General features: G+C 45.9%; 1 protein-coding gene and 1 pseudogene across 9 annotated transcripts in view; one reads left to right on the plus strand and one right to left on the minus strand.

Annotated features, from left to right (window-relative positions):
• tmem45a (transmembrane protein 45a) overlaps window positions 1–15520 on the plus strand; it is a 111642-nt gene that overhangs the window by 46385 nt on the left and 49737 nt on the right. For 2 of the 9 annotated variants that reach the window (XM_078560092.1, XM_078560095.1), the window contains exons 3-4: window positions 6132–6201; window positions 7311–7413. The exons of 6 other annotated variants lie outside the window; for them this stretch is intronic. The gene's annotated coding sequence lies outside the window, so the exon portion shown is untranslated. The remainder of the gene's footprint in view (window positions 1–6131; window positions 6202–7310; window positions 7414–15520) is intronic. One more of the 9 variants, XM_078560096.1, reaches the window with a different exon arrangement.
• On the minus strand, window positions 11343–11460 carry LOC144692087 (5S ribosomal RNA; annotated as a pseudogene).

The following is a 15520-nucleotide window of genomic DNA, read 5'->3' on the forward strand; positions in this document are numbered from 1 at the left end:
GCCCCATGACATAATTCAGGTGAAATTTCTTGGCACTTAGCCTAGTATAATGCTCAGTCGTCTATTCAACTATATAAAATGGGCATTCAGGGCTGCTAGGGATGGCATTGTTTACAGAACCATATTTAAAGAGCCCAGTCATAAGACTAGTATGAGAACGTTGAGACTATTCCTGGACCTTTGTTCTTGTTTGTTTCCTGTTTTCAGGAGACTTTAGGCCAGGAGTTTCAGCATTGCAATTTTTTGGCCTATCCAAATTATGGGGCCAGATTTTTGCAGAGCGGAGAGACTCTGCGGACTTTAAAAAATGGCGGATGTGATCCGATTCCGGGATTCCCATTCCATTCCTGGTATGCACAATTTTCAGTGCCGTGGGAGAAGCCCTGCATCCCTGACTTGGCTAGCTCCATTGTGGGGGCAGGCCCAAGGGAAATCATGTTTAACTAATTTAGTAGAGTTTTTTGAGGAAGTAACAAGCAAGGTGGATAAAGGAGAATCTGTGGATGTCATGTACAAGCCAACTGCTCAACCTCACACAACATATAGAAGATGGTTTTGAGCAAGGGATGGTAACAGGTGTTGTTTTTGTAGACCTGTCAGCAACATACAATACAGTGAACCATAGACGTCTCCTCTGCAAGATCCTAGAGATGACAAAAGATATTCACTTAATAGAGCTGTTAGAAAGCATGCTTCAGAATCGATGATTCTGTGTTGAACTAGGTGGGAAGCGCAGTAGGTGACGTATTCAGAAGAATGGTCTTCCTCAGGGAGTGCTTGCACCACTGCTGTACAACATCTACATGAATGACCAACCTATAGATGGTGTCACACGCCATTTTATATATGCTGATGACTTATGTGTCACTGCCCAAAGCACTGATTTTAACACCGTGGAGAAAACGCTTTCTGAGGCCTTGGAGGGACTAACATCCTACTATGAAGAAAACCACCTTTGCGCAAACCCATCAAAGACGTAAGTTTGTGCATTCCACCTCAGAAACCGTGAAGCCAAACGCCAGCTTAAAGTAACCTGGTGTGGAGCAACACTGACGCATTGTGAGCACCCTATCTACTTAGGAGTCACCCTTGACAGATGCCTCACCTTCAAGAACCACATCGAAAAGACAAAGGCAAAAGTGAGTGCACGAAACAACATCCTGAATAAGCTTATTAACACAAAATGGGGAGCAAGCCCGAAAACATTGCGAACCAGTGCACTTGCTCTTTGCTATTCCACTGCCAAATACGCCTGCCCTGCATGGGAAAGATCTACTCATGCTAAGAAGATGGATGCTGTTCTGAATGCAAGCTGCCGATTTATCACAGGTTGTTTAAAACCAACAAACACCAACAGCCTATATATCCTGGCAACTATCGCTCCCCCTGATATAAGAAGAACGGTAGCCAGCAAGAAAGAGCGACTCCATCAAATATCGGATGAGAGGCACCCTCTACATGGTCATACATCTACACCCAGCCGCCTAAAGTCAAGGAAGAGCTTCATGAACAGTGTTGTTCCATTACAATCAACTCCATCTGAAGCCCTCATCGCCTTGTGGAAAGACTGACTCGCCAGTCTCGAACAACCCCCAGTGATGGAAATTCTACCGGATGAAAGCCTTCCCCCAGGAGCTAATTGCAACCGGGTAACCTGGAAGTGCTTTAACAGACTTAGGACTGGTGTAGGAGGTTCAAAGGTGTCACTAAGTAAATGGGGATATACAACCAGCCCGACAACTTGTGAATGTGGAACTGAGCCACAGACTATGCAACATCTCCTGCGATGCCTATCGCTAGAGGAACCCTGCACTGTTGCAGATCTTGTCGAATTCAACAACAAGGCGCAAAAATGTGTCCAGTTTTGGCTGGGCCATGTATAGACTGTCCGTGGACACGATAAGAAGAAGAAGATGGCATTTGATAAGGTGCCACATCAAAGATACATATCTACATAAGATAAGATTACATGTTGTAGGGGGTAACATATTAGCGTGGATAAAGGATTGGTTCGCTAACAGGAAGCAGAAGGTAGGGATAAATGGGTCTTTTTCGGGTTGGCAGGCAATAACTAGTGGAATGCCACAGGGATCAGTGCTGGGGCCTCAACTGTTTATAATTTGCATCAATGATTCGGATGAAAGGACTGAATGTATGGTATCTAAACTTGTCAATGACACCAAGATAGGTAGAAAAATAAGTTGTCCAAAGGAGGTAGAGAATTTGCAAAGGGATATAGACAGGTTAAGTGAGTGGACAAAAATTTGGCGGATGGAGTATATTGTGGGAAAAAGTGAGCTTGTCCTCTTTGGCAGGAAGAATAGAAAAACAGTATACTATATAAATGGGGAGAGATTGCAGAACTTGGTGGTACAGAGTGATCTAGGTGTCCTGGTACACAAATCACAAAAAATTAGTATGCAGTTACAGCATGTTAATGGTATGTTAATTATATTGTTAGGTTTAAGACAGAGATCAAGAGAATTTTTTTCTCTCAAAGCTTCATTGGTTTGTAGAATTATTTTTCCTAGAAAGCAGTGGAGCTGGGTCATTAAATTTATTCAAGGCAGAGTTAGACAGGTTTTTGATTGACAAGAGAGTCAAGGGTTATAGGAGCAGATAGCAAAGTGGAGTTGAGACCACAACCAGATCAACCATGATCTTATTGAATGGCGGAGCAGGCTCAAAGGGCTAAATGGCCTACTCCTGCTCTTAAGTCCTATGTGCCTATGATCCTATGTTCCTATCTCTTTGCTCCCTGCAATTTTCGTGGGGTTGGGTAAGCTTCTCAAGGACTCGTGGTTCATGGACCCTCAGAGGAGTCATGAACCATAGGGTGGATGCATAAACATTTTGAAAGATAACTTCAAAAAGGTCTTACCCATGCCCTCCATGCCAAAAAATGGCCCCCCCATGGCCCCTCATACCTTCCATTCCAACTCATAGCACTTACATGCCTGTTCACCCAGCATACACCCTGAACAGAACCAATGATCCCTATATTAACAATGACGTGTGGAAATTCTTAAAGAATCCAACCATTCATTGCTTTCTTTAAAAAAGCTGCTGTTACTACAACCCTATAAAAGTATCAATCAAGCAGACCTTTGAAGTATCAATAGCAGAAACTATAAGCACTTGACACCTCTTTATCTTATGTAAATAAACATTGAGCCATTAACAAAATAGATTGAAGGAAAAAAATGTAGCTGTCAATCAAGTAATGTTTTCCCTTCTCTGGACCTGTTTCAACAAACTAATGGAAGCCTGGGCTCTCAACAAAGCTCATTAAGCATGCTTAGCTGAGAGCCCAAACTTCCATCAGTTTGTTGAAACAGGTGCATAGAAGGGAAAATATTGCAGAATTGATAGGTTTACATCCTCTTCTCTGTGATCAATTTTGTCACTGCCTCAATGTTTATTTTCACAAGATAAAGAGATGTCAAGTGCTTATATTTTCTGTTATTGATACCTTAAAGATTTAGTTGATTGACATTTTCATAGGGCTGTTGTAGGGGCATAGGGAGTGGGTGGGGTGTGAGGGTGTGTGTGGGGTGAGGCCTAGAGGGCCTCCTATTTAACAAAACAACTGGGACTTAGTCACAGAGAACTGAGGTGGGCCTTTAGCCAGCCTGCTTCGGCAGCCCCGTGTCCAGCTCTGATCTGCATCCAGGGCAGCGGGCCTGACTCTATCCCCTCCCCCCACCAAACAAAAATCTTGCTGTTCGGGGCACTTCTTCCTGAGGCGGTGCGCCAAGCCGGGCATTTTCCTGACTCAAGCCGCCTGCCTCTAAGTTGAAAATTCAGCCCATGGTTTTCCCTGTGGGTATTCTTCATATATTCTTTGGAAGGAAAAAGAATGCAGATCAAGCTTCACAGACAAAGACTGTACCCACTTCTTGATAACTTTCCACCACCTCTACAATTGGAGGCACAGTTACTTGAAAATAGCCATACAGAACTGACATGACATAAGGCTGCAGGGAACCACACCTGGAATTGTGTCATCTTCTGCCTGAATACTTGCACCTTAAATGCATGGCAGAACTGGCACTACCTATGGCAGTTATGGTGAGCTATGCCTTCAACTTTTCTTCCTCACTGTCTTTCCTGGCATGCTGCTCTATTATCCTGTGAGGTGTACACTCTGTATTGTCAGACATGACCATCCTACTTGTTACCAGCTCTTCCATTTGACCAGCTATTCAATATGGGACACTGCTCTATCACTTGGAAATTGTTTCTTGTCTCCATTGGGTTTTGACAGCTGTTTTCAACATGCAATATGCCCTTGGAAAGGTGATATATTTTAAACATTTTACTCACCTGTGTTAAAAATCTACCAATATTTTTTTTCCCAATGTGCAGTCACTTCTTTCCCAGTTGACTAAATGATGGGCTTGCAAATTTAGCAATGTCTTACAGATAGGGTGCAGGCAATCGCTCTGCTAAATTGGTGTGCTTTGCATCCATTTTACAACAGAAATACGGGCGCAATGCATACCAACGTCCACCGCAATAATTATATTGAAGACAAACCAGCGTAATAGGGAGAAATGGATAGTGAGAAAGATGTTCCCCAAATTTGGCTTTATAATACTTAGCATAAGGAAGTTCCAAAAAAAAAAATGGTGCAATTACGTTGTGAGCCATAAGTTAGACTTACACTTTCTCTAAGGTTTTGCACAGCAATTGCTGTCAGACAAACATCCAGGGAATGCACCCGTGTATTGCCATAATCAATTGTTAATGAACAGCACTCTCTGAATCCGGAAGTGCAAGCTAGAATATTTAACTCAATGTCAAAGCAGACGTTAAGAGTAAATTAAAGGGGAGGTGATGGCATAGTGGTACCATCACTGGACTGGTATTCCAGAGACCCAGGGTAATTTCCCAGGGACCTACATTCAAATCCCACCATGGCAGATGGTGAATCCAAGAAAAATCTGAAAAGTCTGATAATGACCATGAAACTATTACTGATTGTTGTAAAAACCCATCTGGTTCACTAATGCCCTTTAGGGAAGGAAATCTGCTGTCCTTACCTGATCGGGTCTACATGTGATTCCAGACCCACAGCAATGTGGTTGACTCTGATAAAGGGCAATTAGGGATGGGCAATAAATGCTGGCCTAGCCAGTGACACCCACATCCCAGGAATGAATAAAAAAAGATAGGGAAAGAAAGATTGGTTGAGGCAAAAAGTAGAAGAAATGTTACATTTTAAAAAATCCTCCAACAATACTTACAATTTGAAGAAATGAAACTTTCCACTTGTGAAAGTTATTTTTCAGTGGCAGAGAGATTATTTGGTAGTAATTAAGAGTTATTATGGCCATTAGGCTGGAACAGATAAGCCCTTTTTGTGCCGAATTTAGTCCATATCTATGAAACCTATCCAGGAACTCTCACCACTAATTTGAATGGGAACCCATATGGTGAGATGCCGTTTTCCCGCAACTTATGGAAGAGCGGTGCATCTTGAACAGTAGGTTCTGAATTTTCGTGGTTAACCACATATTTATGTTGGGTGGAAGTTGCTGTTTGATTTGTGCATAAACGATGGTGACCAATGTCAGCCTCATCATTATTTTCAGAGCAAAATCTGGACTTAAATTATTTGTTAGTTTTAAAAATTGAAAACTTACATACATTTGGAAATCAGCAGTCTTTGGTAATCAAAAATTGCACAGATAAAATGAGTGCAGTCAGTTCTGTGCAACCTCAATGAACCCTTAAGGATGTTTGTTGTTTCAGATTGCTCTTCTGCCTATTACGTATGATCAAATACAGGAGGGCTTTAGTCGTTAGGGACAGGTGTATGGTGCAGTAGATCTGCTGTTTTAAATCTCATGAGCTTTTCTGTTCCATTCAGATTGTCAGTTTTATCAAACACTGCGCTTGTCTGGTAACTACTCACACTGAAAAATATACTGGGAAGCATAAGTGTCCAGCTGTCGATATTCAGAACAAGAATCTAATTATCTCAGATAACATGCAGTACCTTGAACACAGCATGATTATTTAATTGATGTGTTTTGGATTTAGGGCACTTGGAAATTCTAATAATGACTATTTGTTCTTAGCACTCCTCCTAGGCACATGTTTTGTGTTTTCTTTTCATTAAACAGTTCCAGTACCTCCATATTTACAGGTCCCTACCCTCCCAATCAACAAGCCTTTGCTCTGCCATTTTTAAACGTAAGTATTATTCACAAAGATGTATTTATGCATCATATTTTTAAAAGATAATCGCTAGTTTGCAAACTAAACATGCTTCCAGTGTAGGATACGAGCATACAACAAACTACAAGTTGTTTGTTGTCAAATCATGATACTAAAAATGAAGAAAAGAGTGACAATTAGTCCGGGATAGAAGCAGACAAAAAGGAGTGAAAAGGGCCAGAGCAGAACAAAAATGGGAGGAAGTTTTGCCACTTTGCGATTATAGACACTATGGGGACGGAGCAGATTTTGTCAACATTATGCAGTTCTCGAAGGTGTTAGCAGAAGTGTACACCATTTCCATACTCTGGTTTTGCCATTTCCTGCGCGAATACAATTAAAGCTTAAAGTGCCGGCAGCATGTATGGGAAACACGTGTGATTCAGTGGTGAGGGAAGCTTTCATTGGTGAAACCTGCCATCATCTGACAATGCTGCAACTAAGGGCGTGCCATTAAAGAACTTGCTGTTCAGACAGAGAGGCTGTGTATCACTGCCATGATGCCCCAGTGCTGCAGAGTGCGAGATTCTTCTCAGTTTGATACGAAGACCCCATCAGATCTGTCATGTCCGAGCGCCGAGTCAGACCAGCCACACTGTTCAGTGTTGCCTCCCTGCAGATTTCCCTTCAGGCCATAAGGGATAGGTAGGAGGTGCTCTTTCCTGTAGATGGCATCGGAAGGCCCTCCATCTGGATGGAGGTGGCAGAGGGGGTGAGCAACTGTGGAGTTGAGCCAAGAACTTGGTCCAGTGCAGGAAATGGTCAATGAACTTCTCTGATCTGCCAGGGTAAGTGCCAGTGTCTGTCTTCAATAGGAGTTTCTCATGGAACCATCAATAATGTAAGCGTGTGAGTGGGCAGCAATGCCAGAAGAGTGAATGCATGATCAGCTACTGCCAAACGTCAACTGAGGCAAAAGCAAGTGGAAGTTGGACTTCTATGTATACTTGGATGCAGCATGGGACTGATAGGCCAGATGTGTGATGCAGCGTGGGACTGATAGGCCAGTATGTGTTTTGAGGATATGTGCTGACAAGAAGTTTAGTTGCCACTTGACATGTGACTAATTGCACTTTGTCATGCAGGACAAGTAGACCCACAACACCTGGGAGAGGAGATGGAGAGGAGGAGGGGTTCCTAACCTCAGGCTGCTGACCGCCACTGAGGAAGAAATGATGGAGATCGCTGGTGATGAGGGAGCATGATCCATTGCAGATGGCGAGGCTGGACTGGCCAGACATAAGGAGGATGATGCAACTATCCTGGTGGGGACAAATGGGCACATGGATTGGATGTGGTGAAATTTGAAGCGCTCAAACTGTGATGATTCTGAATGTGATTCTGTTTGCTCTCCACTACAGGTCATCACCATCCAAGGACCAGGCCACAGCTACACCAGGAACCCGAAGACTCTACCTCTGGGGATGAAGAAGCCAATACCCAGAGGATGCATCAACATGTGCCTCATCATCAGCCACCACCAGCACAGTTACACCCACATGCTTTGCAATGGGATAACATGTTGCTATGGGAGCAGAGCACTGAGCTGTCCCAGCAGCTGAGGGAGGATGTGACAACCAATTCCCCGATGTAGGTGTAGCATGTGGGTGTAACTGTGCTGGTGGTGGCTGATGATTGGAGAACTGCTAGGGACCAGGCCTCTTCTGAACCCAATGTTGATGACTGGCCTCTGATCGCAGCCACAAGAAGCCAGCTGAACATGCAACAGAGGCTAGGGAAAAATGTGATGAAGATGCCAAGGATTATGTGCAGCTTTGCACAGGGTTTGGATGAGTCCATGATACCATGAGTTCTGCCATGTCTCAGGCATTTCAGCTCATGACTTCATCCATGGAGAGGATGGCAACTGCCATGAAGAACCAGGTCGAGCATTCGATTCATATGCACTGTGACCTGCATTCCATGCTCTATCCATGTGCTCAGTGTAGCAGTGGCTAGGCGAGAGGGGGATGAGGTCCCTGGACATCCCTCCAGGAGCCCCTGCCTGTCAGGGAGAGAGGGAGATGCCTTTGTGTACTGAGATGGAGGAGGGGCACATGCCAGCTGCCCCGGGGTCTTTGTCTTAAGCCGCCCCCAGGGTTAGCAGCATTTCCTCATCCCCTCCACCATTGGCCCTAATAGCTCCAGCCGATGAGGCTGAAGGGGGATACCCCTGCACCAGTTCAGCAGACCCCCAGTAAACTTGAGCCCTCAAGGCCCCATGCCTCCAGAGGACACCTGCCATAGTCATCCAAATCAACAGCGCGTCACACTGAGCAGACTGCCTCCACCTCAGCTGCTGATGTCAGGGTTGCACCTGGCACCAGTAAAATAAAAATTAATAAGTATGAGCACAAAGGTGGCACGGGTGATTTATTCATCTGTTTATCTCTTGTAAATATATATACAATATAATGTCATTTATACAATCATTCATAATTATTGAGAAGTGTTGGGTCCTGTCATAATATCAGATGTAACGGTCACGACACGTCTCATGTTTCTCACAATGTGATGCCTAGACAGACATTATTCCTAGACATTATTCTTGAATGAAATGTGTTGCATTTTTGTGCATTCTTTATTGAATATTCATGTAAATTGTTACTTCCGTGATGATGATTCTGTGGAAATTGACTTAAAATGCAGGCACAACTGGTCCACCTTCTAAGCACTCTAGAGGATATTGGCCCAGATTACACTCAGCGGGCATAAATGAGACAGATGCAGTTGCAATAATTGCACTTGAAAGATGTTGCTGGATCAAAATAATTGGACAAGGCAAGCTGTTACATGTATGCCCTAAGATTTCTTTGGTACTAGCAAGTGTGTTCATGACAAAGCTCCGCTCCCTGTTCTATTCTAGATCGTAGAGGACGCAGGTTTATAGTTAACTCTGCAAGGGAGGATTGCAGGGCTAGGTCTATATCCCAGGAAGGTAATGGAGTTCTGGCGATGGAGCAATAGTCATGCAGATGCGTTTGTATTATGCAAACCTTGTATAGATCAGGTTGTCCTGAGCCTCCCTTGATCATCCCTCCATGGCCCTGGTATCCATGAAAGGCTCATTGGCATTTATGGCCTCTTCATGCTCTGACAAATTTTCATCATCTGAGAAAGGCTAATGTTCCTTGCAACATATATCCATGATGCCGTGCCAGATTTTGCAGTGCACATTAGACCACCACTATTTGTGGCACCTTCTGGTTTGTGTATTGTAGAGCCTCTCCAGACTGGTCAAGGCAGTGGAAGTGCATTTTAAGAAGCCCGATGGTGTGCTCTATGTTGGATCTGGTGGCCACATGAGCTTGATTGCAAAGCTCCTCTGGGGGTGCCTCACTGGAGTCATCAGTCATGTACGCAGGGGATAGCCCATGTTACCGAGGATCCATCCATCAACCTGGACTGGCGCTTCAAAAAGTTCTGGGAGCCATGAGTTGCACAAGATGTATGCATCATGACTTCTCTCTGGGAAACAAGCACAGGCCTGCATTATTCTTCTCCTGTGATCACATATCAGTTATATGTTCTAGGAGTGAAAGCCTTTATGATTTACAAATACAGCTGGCTGTTCCCTTTAATGGCATGACCCCTTGCACTTGAGGAAACTTAGCGATGGCACAGAACACAGCTGATCTTGCCACTGGCTGTCTTCATCATTGGTGAAGTGGATAAAATCATTGGCATGACGGAATAGGGCATCAGTCACCTCCTTTATGCACCTATGCATGGCAGCATATGAGATGCCACATATGTAATCTGTTGCACTCTGGAAATCACCACTGGTGTAGATATTGAGTAATGCGGTAACCTTGAGGGCCAAATTCATGTGGTTGCACGTCTTGATGAACAATCTGACATATCTCAGTGACCATTTGCCTGGATGTTCCAACAACACTGAAGAAACTTGACACCATTCAGGACAAAGCAGCCCACTTAATTGGCACCCCTTACATAAACATTCACTCCCTCCACTACTGACGCACAGTGGCAGCAGTATGTATCATCTACAAGATGCACCGCAGGAACTCACCAAAGCTCATTAGACCTTCCAAACTCATGACCACTACCATCTAGAAGGACAAGGGCAGCAGATACGTGGGAACATCACCAACTGGAAGTTTCCCTCCAAGCCACTCACCATCTTACTTGGAACCCACACCCTCCACTAGCATAGAAAGACACACGTCGGGACATAGCTTTAGAGTAGCCCCGGGATCACAATCTGGTGAGCACATCGCACTGTCTGATCCACAGCAGGTGGCGGCAGGGACTTCCCCAGTGTCCGGCACTCGTAGGACTGCTGGAAGCCAGAAATTTGTTGAGTCAGATGACAAGCCTCTGGACTCGGTCATGTCATTGCTGCAGCTGCAAAGGCAAGCTCGGGAACATCAGGAAGGGATGTCTGCTGCAATCAGATTGCAAGACACGATGGAGAAGCCCATCCGCCTTCAGGCTGAGGTGATAGCGCCAGCATTGCAACACACCGAGGTGAATACAGGTAGGATGGCAGCCACCATGGAAACCTTGGTCCAAGATGTTGCCCCTGCACTGCTGCACGGGCATCACTGATGCCGTAGTTGGCCTCCAACAGTGTGTACGTGAGAGGGGTGTGGGGCAGCTCGATCTCACTCCAGTTACCCCTTCTTCACAAGGAGTCAGCCAGGGGCCCCTGGGCACCCACCGGAAGGAGGATCAGAAGGTGCCCACACAGGGGCCATCCAACCAGGTGATTCCGGGAGTGTGTGGCCCATCTGAATCCCCTCTTCCTGTGACCCCAGCAGCTCCAAAGCTCAAGGAGGTCCCACACAGCAGGTCCCAAAAGCAGGCTGGGGCCCTCCAGGTTTTGGCCCTCCAGAGGACGCCTGTCAAGGTCATCACAGAAAGGGCATAGCAGTCAGCAGGCTTCCTCCACCTCCGCTGTGGATGTCTGGGGAGCACCAAGACGTAGTGGCAGGGTTAGGAAGTTTAAGAAGATGTAACTCTTTCGAGTGAAAACCAAATAAACTAAATTAACAAATCAGGGGACAAATTAAAATGCAGCCCCAAATCTCATTGAAGAAGATCAAATTCAGAGCTTAAGGTTTCTTATTTCAGAGATTTGAAATGAGCAAACAAGCCTACTGCATCTGGCATTCCAGGCAATCTCCCATCCAAGTACTACCCAGGCCTGAGTCTGCTTAGTTTCTGAGATCAGATGAGATTGGGCGTTTTCAGACTAGTATGGACATAGGCTAAATGAGACAAGATACTGCTGAGACTTGAACTGAGGGTCACCAGTTTACTAAACAAGCTCTTTAATTAACAAAGCCACGGTGCCAACTTGGCCTAAAATTGGTTACCAGCCATAATTTTCCTTGAACTGAGTGGCTTCCTCTGGTTGGATTTGAACTGGTTGAGATTTGAGCCTGTGCTCCCAGAGTTTTAGCCTGGGTGTCTGGATTATTAGTCCAGTGATGTTACCACTAAGCCACTGTCCCCACCCGAAGAAGATGTAACTCTTTTGAGTCAAAACAATAAACTAAATTACCCGAAGAAGAAGATATAGTTGTACAGCCTGGGCACTGGTGCTAATCACACACACATTATTGTCAATAACCTCACAAGAATGTCTCCCTGCCTAAGGCCCCTTGTTCTGATGAGCAGTGTTTGTGTCGCTCCAACATGAGAGCTTTCTGCACAAGATAAAGGCATGTGACTCAGTCCACGGCCTCTTCCGTGTGCTTTGTGCAGTCTTCAGACCAAAGTAATGGTCCGGCCTCACATTCCCTGGCCATATTAGTGATGCCAGCACCTTGATGGTGCTTGTCATTGTTGCCAGAATGTCGTGCGCAGACGTCAGAGTTCATTCATTCTCTCTGCTGTCAGCACCTTTAAGGTGGAACTGGCCCTCATCTCTTCAGCATCTGTGACCAGTGAAGCTGTGCTCCTGAAGGGGTCAGGTGCTGAAGGCGGACAAAGGATCAGATGCTTTTATAGTTTCATGGCTGCGTCTCTATGATATGACCCTGATCAAAGAGCGCAAGCGAGCTGCCCTCGGCCAGACAGGAGTCAGACATTCTCAGAGGCTGTGTGAAGATCTATGGAGTGTCCTCACTACATTTCGTCCTCGTCCTCCTGCAGTTGAGTGACTATTAGGGCCTCCACTGCATCTCTATAACAGGAGCATTATCACAGAGGGTATGTGCACTGCCATAAGTCAGACTGTAGCCAAATGTTCACAGGTGCAATGTGAGGATCCTGGTGTCTCCTCACTGCATCTCATCATCATCCTCCACAAATCTAGCAGCTATGAGGGCCTCCCAAGCATGTCTGCCTCGTCTGGCCAGTGTGAGGGCCTCATCACTGTCATCGTCACCTGCGTGGACCTCCTCACCTTCATCACTGTCGACATCCTCCTCATTGTAAGAGAATTCCAGCTTCTGCATCTCCTCCTCGGCCAGTTTGTCTCCCCGTTGCAGTGCCAGGTTGTAAAGGGTGCAAAAGGCAACAACGATGCATGACACACTCTGTGGACTATATTGCAGGGCTCCACCAGACTGGTCCAGGCACCGGAACCTGATTTTCAACATCCTGATGTTTGCTCTACCAAGTTGCAAGTTGCAGCATGAGCTGGGATGATGACTTTGCAAGGGGCTGTGAGCGCCTCCACCAGTAATTTCTCCATGGCCCCCTTTAGAAGGAGATTGTACAACTTGCCCAGTCACCCAACTGTTCTGCGCTCCACTAAAATGCTCATTAGTTTGCAGTCTGTGTCTGAGAGGTGAAAAACTCTGGAGCACTTGGTGGCACTTTGATGCTTCTGCGTTGCTTGAGTGGGCAGATAAACTAGAGGCCCAACTCCAATCATATCAATGTGGCTGCGCCTGAACTGTCTCAGCTGCAGAAGAATGGTCACTTTATACAAGGTTTCCCTAATGTGCGACTGCCTCCCTTGCCCCCCACCCGCATATGCTTGTGCACGACCTTCAACCGCAGGGCAATCTTTGCCCTCACCCCATGTCCCCCCACCCACAAGGCGCCTCAAAGTTGAAGTCCAACAGGCATCCCTTGCAAGTGCTCCGTAACGTTACTGTGCACTCACCTCCGAGTTCCCTTCAAAGTGCAGCCCGTCAAGAACACACCTTTTATATGCTGTTGTGAAACACATCGGTGGGCAATCATGCCGACATGGGCAGACGATCCAGCGGTGGGGATTGAGTGGGGGGGGGGAGATGAGTCTGGCAAGCTAGCCTTGTAATGATATGCAGATATATTACAATGAGGTTCCTGACATCTGATGGTGGTAAACGCGGCCCGCCATCGATGGGCTGAGCGGATGATCGCAAGCTGTTTTCACGATGTGGTGAAACGGAGTTTTGGCCTTTTCGCCATATTGTCCACTCACGCCAACGAACACGCCCAACGCCAGTGGGCATGGATGATTCTGCCCTTCAGCAGTCCATGTCCAAGTGCAGCAAAACCTGGACAAATTCAGGCTTGGGCTGACAAGTGGCAAGTAACATTTGCACTGCACAAGTACCAAGCAATGACCATCTCCAACAAGAGAGAACCTAATCATTGCCCCTTGACAGTCAATGGCATTAACATCGCTGAATCTCCCACTATCAACATCCTGGGGGTCACCATTGACCAGAAACTGAACTGGACTAGCCATATAAATACTGTGGCTACAAGAGCAGGTCAGAGGCTAGGAATCCTGCGGCGAGTAACTCACCCCCTGACTCCCCAAAGTCTGTCCACCATCTACAAGGCACAAGTTAGGAGTGTGATGGAATACTCTCCACTTGTCCGGATGAGTGCATCTCCAACAACACTCAAGAGGCTTGACACTATCCAGGAAAAAGCACCCCGTTTGATTGGCACCCCATTCACTGCTTCCACCACTGACGCATAGTAGTAGCAGCACTATGTACCATCTACAAGATACACTGCAGGAACTCACCAAGCCTCCTTAGACAGCAACATCCAAATCCATGTCCACTACCATCGAGAAGCACAAGGGCAGCAGATACATAGGAACACCACCACCTGGAAGTCCCCCTCCAAGCCACTCACCATCCTGACTTGGAACTATAATGCCGTTCCTTCACTAACGCTGGGTCAAAATCCTGGAACTCCCTCCCTAACAGCATGGTGGTGTGTCTACATCACATGGATTGCAGTGGTTCAAGAAGGCAGCTCACCACCACCTTCTCAAGGGCAATTAGGGATGGGCAATAAATGCTGGCCTAGTTAGCGATGCCACATCCCATAAGCGAATTAAAAAAAACCCAGCACTCTCAATTTGACCCACAGGACCCCAACATTGACAGCACCAATCCCACCCTTTAGGTCCATCGTTCATCTTACCATCCCTGCCAGAACTCCCCAACCCTCACCCACTTCACAGGACCACCACACCCAGAACACTAGGCCCCTCCCTCCTCTATACCACCCTGCACCTGAACACCACTCTCTGTCCTCCGTCCCTTCTCCCCTCCACACCTCCCTGCCCCCAAACACCTACCTTGCTGCACACCCACATTGTGCCACAGAGTTCAATATGGACACCTTCTTACCTTAGACACAACTGCAAAACCTGACTGGTGCACGCCGCCTTTAAATGATTGTGAACCAGGCACCTCAAGATTCTCATGCGCCGCTAACTTTACCCCAAGGATAGGACTTTATTAAAACCTGCTTCACCCTAATGAGTATTCATGGCATGTAAATATATTAGAAGCAGGAACCCACCAAAGGCTGGCATAAGGACTACGTACCCAAAGCACATTGCTGACTTTATCTCTGCAACTCAACCGACCATCGGCAAATCAAAATTTCACATCCAGCCTTATTAAATCACCCCACATGCCACATTTCCTGTTCCTGCAGGCTCCATAAAATATCACCCCCCCTCTCTGTTTTTGGCAAAGGTCATGAAGACATTTATAGCCCTAGCCAAAGAAAGCTTGTGATGTTTAGAGGTAACACCAGAAATACTATAAAGGAGCAGAAAATTATAAATGCTATTTGGGTCCAAATATGCAGTTCCATCAACTCCACGTTTCTTTCTTGCTGTGATCTGTTTATACAGAGAAAACCATCAATGGAATATATGAAAAGAAGGAGGAAAATATATACAGTGGAAGGGCTGGGACCACTGTGCAATCTTTCAATTACTCCTTGTTGCTAAAGTAAACAAGGGTGTTCCATTTTGTATTTATATTTTGTTTCCCTTTTTAAAATTTTGTAGTCCTCCTTGCTTTCATGGTCAAGCACTGTCTCCAGCTTCCAAGGCAAACATAACTTTGTA

Source organism: Cetorhinus maximus, chromosome 16 (assembly GCF_964194155.1).
Source record: "Cetorhinus maximus chromosome 16, sCetMax3.hap1.1, whole genome shotgun sequence".
In the NCBI taxonomy this organism is placed as follows: Eukaryota; Metazoa; Chordata; class Chondrichthyes; order Lamniformes; family Cetorhinidae; genus Cetorhinus; species Cetorhinus maximus.